General features: G+C 31.2%; 1 protein-coding gene across 4 annotated transcripts in view; it reads right to left on the reverse strand.

Moving 5' to 3' along the window:
- LOC108907041 (LIM domain only protein 3) overlaps window positions 1-10132 on the reverse strand; it is a 160510-nt gene extending 150378 nt beyond the window's left edge. For all 4 annotated transcript variants that reach the window (XM_018710553.2, XM_018710552.2, XM_018710551.2 and 1 more), the window contains exon 1: window positions 9885-10132. The gene's annotated coding sequence lies outside the window, so the exon portion shown is untranslated. The remainder of the gene's footprint in view (window positions 1-9884) is intronic.
- Window positions 10133-12012: the final 1880 nt, after the last annotated feature.

A 12012-nucleotide genomic window follows, 5' to 3' on the forward strand; every position in this document is an offset into this window, starting at 1 on the left:
GTGGAGTCATTTCTAACAAATAGACTTCAATATGTTTATCTTAATGGCAAGAATTCTGACAAAATGGCCATCAAGTATGGTGTCCCACAGGGATCCGTATTGGGACCTGTGCTGTTCCTTATATACATAAACGATTTGCCAAATAGTGATAATCACTGTAACTTTATTCTCTTCGCAGATGACACGACAGTTATAAACACTGAAAATAATTACGATAGTTTGAAAGATAACGTTTTGATATCTCACCATAGTATCAGACAGTGGTTTAGTGCAAACAGATTATTCCTAAACAATGACAAAACATCGTCAGTTCTGTTCTCATTACGCTACGTGGGGGATGAGATGGCTAATTACACCCCTCAGGCCAAGTTTCTTGGGGTTTGTATTGACCAGAGGATGACTTGGGAGGCCCACGTCACTGAGCTTTCCAAGAAACTATCTAGAATCATTTTTCTTATAAGAAGTCTTTCCGATTCTGTCTCGACGGCAACTTTATTGACAGCCTACTACGCAGTTTTTCATTCTAATATGATTTACTCAATATTTAATTGGGGTCACTCCTGCCATGCAGAAAAAATTTTTAGTCTACAACGAAGGTGTATACGAATCATTGCCGGGCTTCAGTATAGAGCTGACTGTAGGAAGCAGTTTGTTAGATACGGCGTTCTCACTCTGCCTTGTGTATTTATTCTTGAATGCCTTGTTTTCATTAGAGAACATCTGATCAGTTTTGAGTCAAACAATTCATTTCATGAATATTCAACCAGGAATAAAAACCAAATCAGGCACAACTTTCTGCGATTGAACAGAGCTAGAAATGGGACAAATCATTATTGCATTAGATTTTATAACAAATTACCAGTCAATGTCAAAAATCTATGCCCAATTCATTATAAAGGTGTCTTGAAAAACTTTCTTAAATTGAATGCATTTTATACACTTGATGAATTTTTAAATCATAATTTTGCTAATCTAATTTTAAATTGTAAGTCGATTGTAAGTCGAAAATGTTTGTATTTTATAGTTGTCTGTACTTTATGTACTTTATGATTGTTTTTATAATATGATGTGCTTCTCTTCGAATTGTATTTTAATTGTATGCTTTGGCCATGTTTTTCTTTGAGGTGTGTAAACATTTTTCTTATGTAATAACACCAATAAATGCTTACTTACTTACTTACTTACTTACTTACTTACTTACTTACTATTTTGCTCAGCTAAACCGTTTTCTTCAATCTGAAGTAACTTATTATAGTAGAGTTGCTGTTGTGGATTATGTAGATAAGGAATCGTGATTCGAAAATACTTCTTTTTATTTCCCGATACTTTACTTTCTGGTGTCACCTTCATTATGTTTAAAGAAAGCTAAAGTTTTCTCTTTCTTTAAAGTAATAACTTCCACTCCTTGAACATCAGAAAATGAAGTTTATATCTTAACACGTGTAGGATTAGTTGTTTCGATTGTCCACAATTTGCCATATCAATAATACTAAAAAGTGGGGTATATCTTGTTGATTGAACTCTTGCATGGAGGTCTGAGGGAATTTTTTCAAGTATTATCTTTTTCTATATGTTTTGTAGGCCTTTACTGCCTTTACTGATTTTCTTCCATTTTATTGCATATAAGTAAATCGACATATTGTTGGACACAGGTCCTTTCTTAGGAAAAAGCTTGCTCACATACAAATACCGATATCTATGATTAGCTCCTAAAACTTTAAATATTAATATTGGCACTTGGAACTTTTCATAGGACATAAAGCATGGTACCTACTTACAACATTTCTATGTCAAAAACTAAAAATTTTAAGAAAAATTTCACGTAGGCCCTTTTTAATTTTCACTCTTCAATTTATTTTCTTTTCTTTCCTTATGGGTAAGAAATTATTTTGTTTCGCTGGTACTTATTATTATATACTATACATATATATGTTATTGTAAGTTCCAAAAAATAGACACTGCCCTTTTTTTTTCATACTATTATGCAAATACTTGCATACTTAATGTAATGTAATGTAATATAATGTAAAGTGTGTATTTTCAAGAAACACTAATGAGAGGTGGAAAATCGGCTCTTCTAGTTCAAAACAGTTCATATTTCTAAGAAATAGGAACACTTACCAGTTCTTTTGATACCGTTAAGTCCATCAAAGTCAAACTCATCAGCTGACTTGATCAATAAAACAATTAAATTACCAATGCCGTTATCACACTGTATTATTTCGTTGCCTTGACAATGCTCTAAACAAGGTTAGCAAAAAATGTACCAATTAAAATGGCGTGCTTTTAACTATTACAGTTGTGATTAAATATTATAATGACTATTTTCTCATTTAATAGACGGAAGAGGAAACTTCCTCGTTGGGTTTTTACTGATAATCATTTGTTTGATTCATTTTTTGCACCTTCACGGTGTTGGTAACATAATTTGGTCCGAAACTGTAGCATCAGTTTTAATGAGTTTCAACGTTTAAACAAGAGCAAACCAGCGACGTTTATTCTTCCTCCTCCACTTATGCCAGGTGGCCAAATAAATAAGAAAAAGTGAAGATATATTATTTGATGTCCCAGTCGTTTACATGTTCGACTAAGACTATTATATTGATAAATGGACGCAAGAGCAATGATAAATTGTCGTCTCAATAAAATAATTACCCAGGCGAACACTTAACTTGTAAATAGGTTTGATAAATTGCCTATTGTTGTCAAACCAACGGTTCGAGCACCTGGACGCAAAGCTATTGACGAAATTTAGAAAAATAGACCTAATCGTTTGGGGAATAAGTCAAAATGTACAGAAACGATAAAAGTTAAAACCTGGAGGATGACTAGTGTAGCCTGAGCAGACATATTATATGAAACGACTGTTTTTTTTATGAAATGTATGTAGGTACAGTTTTTTTCAAAGAAAAAAAATTGTGCGTATAAATTTCTTGTTTTCTTAGTTAACCAAAACTTAGCAGTTACAGAAAAATAACGTAATAAAATGGCGGTGATAACCTGTTTATGGACTTTATAAGGTACTTCAACACTCATAACAGGACTTGTATTATACAAGTCTCATATTTGTTCAAATCTAAAAATATTTACTTTTTCAGATAACAGAAAATTTAATCCAACAGTCAACTGGATGAAACTACGATTTAGATAATGATGGAATAATTTTATATTGGGTCGCAATGACTATTTTTAAATATACCTTACAATAAAATTCGATACCTAAACAGCTTGCTTACATCAAATCTGCATTTTATTTTTCAAAAGGAAGTTTACCATCGACTTACAAGAAAATGTAACGCTTTCACTTGATACTTTTTGTTGCATTGCAAATGCGATTTAAATTAGTAACAAAGATACTGTGTTCAGCAGCAAGGGTTGATTTGGCAAGAGGTTTCTAGAAGGTTTGCCAAATTTTAGTATTTTATGTGGACTATAAAAATATGCTTAGACCTAAGTTATGCTTGTTTCCCGTCGCTATGGTTTCTTTTTCTTAAAATAATTTACGAGATAATGATATAAAAGTATATATCATAAGGCTGATTCTACACGATGCGACATTATATCGTGCTACAAATTTGCTTTACATTGCTAATAAATACAAATAGTAAGGTGTTCTCATTCCAAAGTTTGAATTTAGCTAAAGAAAGCTCGAGTATCAATATCTATTGCGACTGTAAATATATGATGACTTCATATTACAAATTTGTAGAATTTGTAAGATTTTGATTCTGTTATAAATCATCATGAATATACCCGTAGGTACTATAAGAGAGAAAAATAGTTTTTTATTTTTACAGTTTTTTTAAATTTTTTAAAAATATTAACAACATTTTTCAAAGATTATTATCTAATAAGTGCCATATTGAATTTGTTAGAAGAGAATATTTTTCTTCACTTTTCGATGATGTATCTATCATAAGTTCAAAATTCAATAATAACGAAAACATAAAAAGAAGAAAATGTTATCCTGATATCTGTTCACAGTATAGGTAATTATTTATAGAAATATTTTAAAAAGTCATAAAAATATAAAAGTTGCAGATCATCGGAAAAAACACCAATTTTTTTTAATATCTGGAGAATCCAAACTGATAAAGCAGGTGGGCAAGAACCATCGAATTAGACTCCAGACTATGTCATAAATGTATTCGTAAATATAATTTAGAAAAACTTAATTAATCATAAAAAGTTATTTTACATTATCACTAGTCTTTTTCTGAACAAACTGATTATCTTTGTAAGAAAATTTGTTAAAATGTTAACTTTTATCATCAGGTTATTTAGCTCAATGAAGTAAACTCAAAAGGAGCAGAAAAATTTCTAAATTTTTTTAGTGATTTTTGAAAAGCTGTAACTTCGTGTATAATGGTCGTATCAAGACAAAAAAAAAGAAGCATTTGAAGCTTGAGGCACAATCTAAAGAAATAATGCAAGGCAAATATTTTATTTTCTAGTTTGCAAATATTGCGAAAAGTATCAATGTTTGTAGGTTTTTTAACTCAATACATGCCCATGAGTAAATTTTGAAATCGATCGGTAGAACCGTTTCCTTTCCTAAATCATCAGTTTTATAAAAAATTAAAGGAGCAACTTTATTGATCCTAAACATCAATTAATAATTAAAATGAAACAATTTTTTTGCGTCATTTTTCTCACAATTTTGCGTTAAATCAAATATCGAAAAAATCACTAAAAAAATTTTGAAATTATTCTGCTCCTTTGATTTTTTTGCTAAGTATATTATACATGCTTCCTCATTTTTACTATCACATATATTTGTTTATATTTTATACAAAAGTTGCAGTTACAAAATAAAATTATGGTACTTAATAATTCCTTGCTGTGCTCTGTAAAACGTCAATTCGAAAAATATAAGCGGAAAATGCCGCAATGGTTTTCACATGAGCAAATGACCGAAATCTTAAAATTTTACGGAAATCATAAAAAGATATCAAAACATTTGCAAGGGTGTTTAGTTACAAGGAGCAAATTTCAATCGTACAATGTGAGACCGAAATATAGTTATAATCCCGGTTATAATATTAATTTAATAAAACTTTTCCATTAATAAGCCTGACAAAGTTAAGACCTTGTACAATGCAGAGAAATTTTCCACATTTCTTTCGATAAATTGTTATCTTATTATTATCTTATTATCGTGTGTTTTTACCGTTAATTTATTTTTAATACCAAGTGTAATGTATCTTGTGTGTTTTTAATTTTTTGTATGGCACCATTTATAAAATACAGAGGTAATGGCACGGAATAGCTAAACAGCTAATAATAAAGCACCACAAAATAACTTAACTAAAAATCAATAAATCTTGAACTTTTATTAAAAGCGAGAAACGAGGTAGGTATCTGAAAAGATGTGCTTAAAATTTATAGAAAATACACTAACTTTAGGTTACCAGCAACACATGATTGACTGTTTTTAAATGAAAAATATTCTTTTTCAGCAGATAGATATTAATATCTTAGGTAAAATACCCCCGAAAAAGGTAAATTGCTAAATAATTTGGTCTGCCCAATCTATAGGAACATATTAGTCATAGTTTTAGAGGTAAACTCCAACTATACTTGCAGATGCAGATTAAGAAGTTTTAAAGACATCGATTGTGGTAGAATAATACATAGAAAACTACATTTTTTAATTGCGTAAGTGCTTATAAAGACTGTTTTACCCTTAGTCCAGGGATATGAGGAAAATAAATGACCTGATGGTGACTGTTGAGTAGCCAAGGATCTGTAAAGTTTTTCATACAATTTGGGTGAATTTTAGTGCATAACCGACACACCATCAGGTGAGGTTTTTTAATAATTAACAATAAAAGGTCTAAAATAACCCAAAATATCATTGTTTTGCCTACAAGAAAAAAGCGATAATTTTTGTTATAATGTGAAAGTAACCAACTTGTAGGGAATAAAAAACCTTTAAAATGGTGGTTTTTAAAATTCGATACGATAATTTGTTGCTCGGGAAATTGCAAAAAACTGTCAAAGTTTGATTATTACTAAATAAACAATAAGATTTGCAAAAGTCAACCTACAACTTTCATATTGCATAAATAGTTGACTTTTATAGTCCTTATTATGTGATTAAAATTTCAGACCGATTCATCCAATAGTTTTTGCAAAATTCTAAATGTTTATCCCGGAGGCATTATTTTTGCAATAACTTGATACGCAAAATTATCAAGATATTTTAATTTTGCGGGTGTCATATGAAAGAGAAAGACTTCTTTTATTGGAAGAAATTATTTTATTGTAAAAAAATTGTTTTTTACCACTGCAAAAACGAACCACCAAATCCCGTCCATGTTTAAACAAATTATTCAATTATTTAAATGTCAATTTATTAATAAGAAAAAAATTGAAACTATATCTATAACTTCCCGCCAAAATAACTCCGAAAATGTTGATAATTAAGAATTTTTTTTTGGTAAAAGTTTAAACAAAATCCTTAATAAAAAATGATATTTTGGGTTATTTTAGACCTTTTATTGTTAATTATTAAAAAACCTCACCTGATGATGTGTCGGTTTTGCACATATTATACTAAAATTCACCCAAATTGTACGAAAAACTTTATAGATCCTTGGCTACTCAACAGTCACGGCATTTTCCTCATATCCATGGACTAACTGGAAATGAAAAAAAAAATATGACTTTTCTCGCGATTTTTCGTTGTTTTAATATCTTATACACCAAGAACAATATATCAGTGTCCATTTTAAACCGAGTGACATTAAAAAAAAAAATCGGAATCCCGACCGGACCTTCCGCTACCCCATTTTTAATTAGCAGTTAATTTCGAGTGTTAAACCAATATCTAATTTTCTTTTTTTATTGGACAAGTGAGTTTAAAAAGCAATTACCTCTCCCTATCCGTAACATAATTGCAGTTCCCTTTCAGGAAAAAATCACCCCCGTTACTTCACAGAATAACCGTTCTCCACCCCCGGCCGTGTCGTAATTGGTTTCGCCACCCCTACCCTCCCCCATAAGGTCGTTCTGATTGTAATATTGTAAAGCAATACAGCTTATAATATAATAACGTTAAATTTATGAATTTAATCGTGTGTGTTGTAGCTCTCTCGGCTGGGGCTGAAATGTGTCACTAGATTTAAATTAAAGTGAAGTATAGGCCCGCGAGCTGATGCCGTGTTTTCTCAAAGAAAGGCGAGTAATTTTTATAGGCCCATATGAGGGTTCTAATCCCTTCAAATTTCCCACATGCAGCACCACTTCTTGTTTAATTGTAATAAAAAGAATATGCAGAATGGTTTTTAAAAAACTCTACATGTTACATTCTGGCTTAGCAATAACCATATAATGCTTAAAATTATCAACATTGATACTAATAAATGGAATATTTTATTAAAATTACAACCCACTACATATAAAACGGATTTCAAACAAAAAAATGTAAATTAAATTGAAATTGAAGGAAGAAAGGAGCATAATACATTCGAAAAAAAATGTTATCTTTTCCTCAAATATGAAGCAATTTGTTTGTAGTAAACCAAGTGTAAAAATTGAGGTCAAAATTCTTGTAATATTAAGAATTTTGGATGAAATAAAACAAACCAATGGGCAAATAACAGCTTATCGCAATAAACTGCTCGATAAAAGACATTAATAAAAGGAAGAAATAATGAAGGGCCAAGATTTGAAATCTGAGGGACCACTAATTGGTAAAAAGACACATTTTTGACAAGTATTTGATTACAGTGTCAAGAAAAATACACTGTTTTACTAGGAGCCCATTTGTTTCATTAGTTCCACAACAAAAGTTCCCTCCTAATCCTAGACCCAAATACTATTTCGCAGAATTCGACCCTTCCGTTTCACTCCAACTGATCTCCTATCATTTCTCTTTCGTTATGGAATTATGTGGCTCTATCAGTGGCACCATTTTTAAGAAATAATCTCTTCTTCAGAAAAGATCTCAGGTACACGCAAGCGTATCCATCGTTGGAAAAATATAAAATATATCCACATCGTATACAATGTTTTTTAGATCATATACCTCTTTAATGTCTGTACTATTGACTTAGGATGCAGTGTGAAGTACATTTCACCTATTAACATTTAAATAATTGGCCCTAATGCAGACCCTTGAGGTGTATTTAAGGCAGATTTCAATTTAAGAAATAATTACTTGTACTTAAACTAACACGGTATTTAAGGTTAATACTTTTGACTCAGTGATAAATTGTTTTGCAGTTGATTATAAGCTTATATCAGAATGTTATTGTTATCATGGTTGTATTAGTTTTAGTTTTATGATTGCATTTGTTCCTCAAATGTTCGTTTTAATTGCAATTTCTTTTATATCGTTAGTGGAAGTAAGATAAAATATAATAATTACTATACCGTAACTGTTTTACGTAATTATAATACAAATTAATAATCAATAATCATTAATAAAATAATTTATGTTGAGAAATGTTTTTCAATAAGTATATATTTTATTAAAAGCCATGTTTTTTTTCAACCCCTGAAAAATGAACAAGCTAAACAAAATTTCTTCTTGTCTCTCAATAATCAGTGCACTATTTAAAATTGTAAACTCAAGTGTGTTTGGCATAAAAACTGTTTATAAAATGGTGTGTATCACCATTGTTAAATATTTACTTCCAGGTCCAATTTTATTATTGTAATTAGCAATTGTTTTAATTTTTATTGGTCTGTTCGTGTATCAAATAAAGCAAACGCAATATATTTGTTTTGGCGAAAAATGACCATCACAACAGTGTAATAATGTATTTATTTTTAAAAATATCAAATTACCAAATTTGCAAGATGCATAGTCACTTAGAGTTTGATACGGAATATGACTTTAAGTCTAAATATCTAGAAACAAGAAAATTTAATGTTTTAATCTGAATGTCAGTAGTACACACGAATTTCAGATGCATCTGGCAATTTCTGCAAATAGTAAAAGAGAAAATGACCACTCAGCCCGCATTTTTCTGAATAACTATAATAACAGATAAGGATGATTACGACTTATTTTATAGACCGGTATTTGTCCCAAATAGGTAAAAGTGATTGCAGTATAATTATTACAAATTGCTGTGCAATTTGTAATAATTGTGTTAATGACAAGAAAAAATATTTACTTAGCGCTTGCGACATTTCATCGGGAGCAATTTGTATCTTACGCAAGAGAACAGAAAAAGTTCTAATGATCTGCCGAAGTTGCGACCACCAAAAATAGGTAACCTCATTGCCCCATAACTTTTTAGGGTGATTTGTAAAACGTGACTTTGGTCACAATCGTTGCCAATGCTAACAAAGAAAAACACTCTTCGAATAACGATTTCCTTCAGATTCAGCATGTGTTTAAGTTGTGCAAAGTCAAAACAAGGTTAGAAAACAAAGATTAGGGTTCGCTGCATTATTTAACTCGAAGGCACTACAAAATACATCGTATGCTTCAAATACAATGCGTTTTTATCATGGAGTATTGAGGATTAACAAAACGTACATGTCTTTCTATTAATGTAATTGATATTATCAGTTTTTGAGATACTATCGACAGACTTATTGAATCAGCTCATAAATTAATTTAAATAAATAGCTAAAATACTTGGAAGTGATCCAGGTATGACATGCACCTGATATAAAAATATTAATAGTCCGCTTTGCGAGACTCCGACCCTACAGTAATATTAGCTAACGATTCCCGAGGTTTTTCTTCTCTTTTCTGTATGATACAACCTCAATAAGCACCTAATGAGGAACCAGGCAAGCCCGATTCTTTGTTCGTATTCTTTCCGTGGCACTCGAAAGAGTTAATTGCAACCCAAAACAAAACGGTCGAGCTGTCCGACGTGAAAGTGGCGAACAGCGTCGAAAGAAACCAACCTACTTACAAAAAAAATGATATTCCATTTAGGCCGCTAACACAGGTCAACATGGGGCGACACGCACAAGGCACAATCAAATCAAAAGAAACAACCACAAAAATTAACACTCAAACCATTAGCACTGGGACAACAAGTCAAACACAAGAGCAGAAAAGGAGAGATTAGATAGCAATCGGCCGAAAACACGTTTCGGTGACGTATTCCGAGTTACACCAGAGCGAGACGAACGTTCCCTCTATTTCAAGCGACGGGCATGGACTGAAACGAACTCGGAGTGAGACGCTGAAACTCCACGGTGCAGGGAGAGACCCATAGGCGTGCTGGGAGACAGTCGAGGTCCACGCCAATAATGGGGGAAAAAGTGTAACGTATATTCGAGATCCGTGCACGCGTTGATTAAAAACAAATGTTGTCATCAAGCCTCCATATTGAATATTAACTTTAGGTACAAAAATGGTTAAATCGATAATTTCATAGACTGTTTTCAGTTTTTGAGAGAGCACAATTCTACAGGTCGGATTAAAAGCGTTGAGCATATCATTTGTAAGAGATATGGAACGGATAAGAGTAGAAAATACAGTTGGGTAATTATTTTGCAACGTTCTGCATCGAAATAAATTATTTTTTTTACTGGGGACATTTAGAACCATCAATAATGATTTCAAAGTTAATTTGTTGACATTCTTCTATCTTTTATCCTTTACTAATTCAAAATGTGAGAGGATGATGATCATGATGATGACGGTAATGATGACAAATTTCAATTTTGGTCAATTTTGATTATTTTCCTTTAGTATTCTGAAATCTTTCTATAGTTTTTCTTGTTTTTATTATTTTTCCTATACCTTTAAGCCTAAATGAGTATTTTTTCTTTGATTTATTTCGATACAGGTAGTTCACTCTTTTAAAATGTTCTCTTTTCCTTTCCTTCAGTCCTTTCAAAATCTTGTTCACTTCTAAATATGATATTCTGACAATCCAAACTCATTTTGGTCTTCCTCTTCTATTTTTCACAACATTGTAAATGGAATCAGGTAGTGATATCTTCCTTTAGTTCATGTATTTGTTGTTTTTCGACCATGACCATTTCTCTATGGTATTAGAAAATGTTCTAAAACTAGCTGAAGCGTTTAATAACCAACAATTGCTCAATCAAATTTTCCTTCATCAATCTTTCAATTTGTAGTTTTTTATCATTGTTCTGTGATGTTGGTAAATGTATTATAATTCATTTGAAACGTTGACATATTAGCAATTTTTGGACTAATGATATTGTGGGACACTACTCCAAGTGCTGTATGATCCGACTAAAATTGAATTACACTCCCAATATCTAGTAAATATCATCTAGTCATCATTCTTCAGATACACACCGGTTTCAAACTTATTAGTTCCCGTCAGTAGCCATTTAAAAATGTGTCATAAGACATTTGCTTTAAAGGTTATAATCTCACTAACAATTTTTATTGCATATTTTGTTGTCCAAACTTTGCGTTTGTTGTGTCAATGATTTTCCGAGTTTCATTGTCAACATTTCGTGTATTTTTTCTATACACATTGAGGTCTAAATGGGACGTTTGTCACCTTTTCAGATATTGCCATAAAGTAAAATAATGTGGCAATAACTTGACTTGTATTTCATTATTTTTGCATGAAACGATTATATTTAAGTTAATTAAGGAAAATAAAAGTAAACTGAATGAAAAAAGTTTAAAACCAAATTGCTTCTAGAGTTCACAATAACTTTCATTTTAGAATAGTATTCAATGACAAAACACTACATATTTTTTTGATGTCTGCAAACACCGCATTTTGCATTTATGCATTTGATGATGATGATACAGTATGGATTCCGAAAATTCAACTGCTTCGATTTTATCTGTGTAACGTTATCTTTTAAATTATTTTAATTGTTCTTACTTTAATTACTTTACTTACCTTACATATTACTTTAATTACTTTAATTGCACAGTTTCTGTATTTTGAAAAATATAAACCTAGTTCAAAGCAAGGCTAAAAATGTAATAAAATTCATATCGAGCAATGTGACAACTGCGCGGCGGTTTATTAACACGAGGTACTAAGGTGTACAGCAACCACCGATACGCAATTCACTCGGTATCTGGATTCGACT

Source organism: Anoplophora glabripennis, unplaced genomic scaffold, assembly GCF_000390285.2.
Source record: "Anoplophora glabripennis isolate ALB-LARVAE unplaced genomic scaffold, Agla_2.0 scaffold358, whole genome shotgun sequence".
NCBI lineage: Eukaryota > Metazoa > Arthropoda > Insecta > Coleoptera > Cerambycidae > Anoplophora > Anoplophora glabripennis.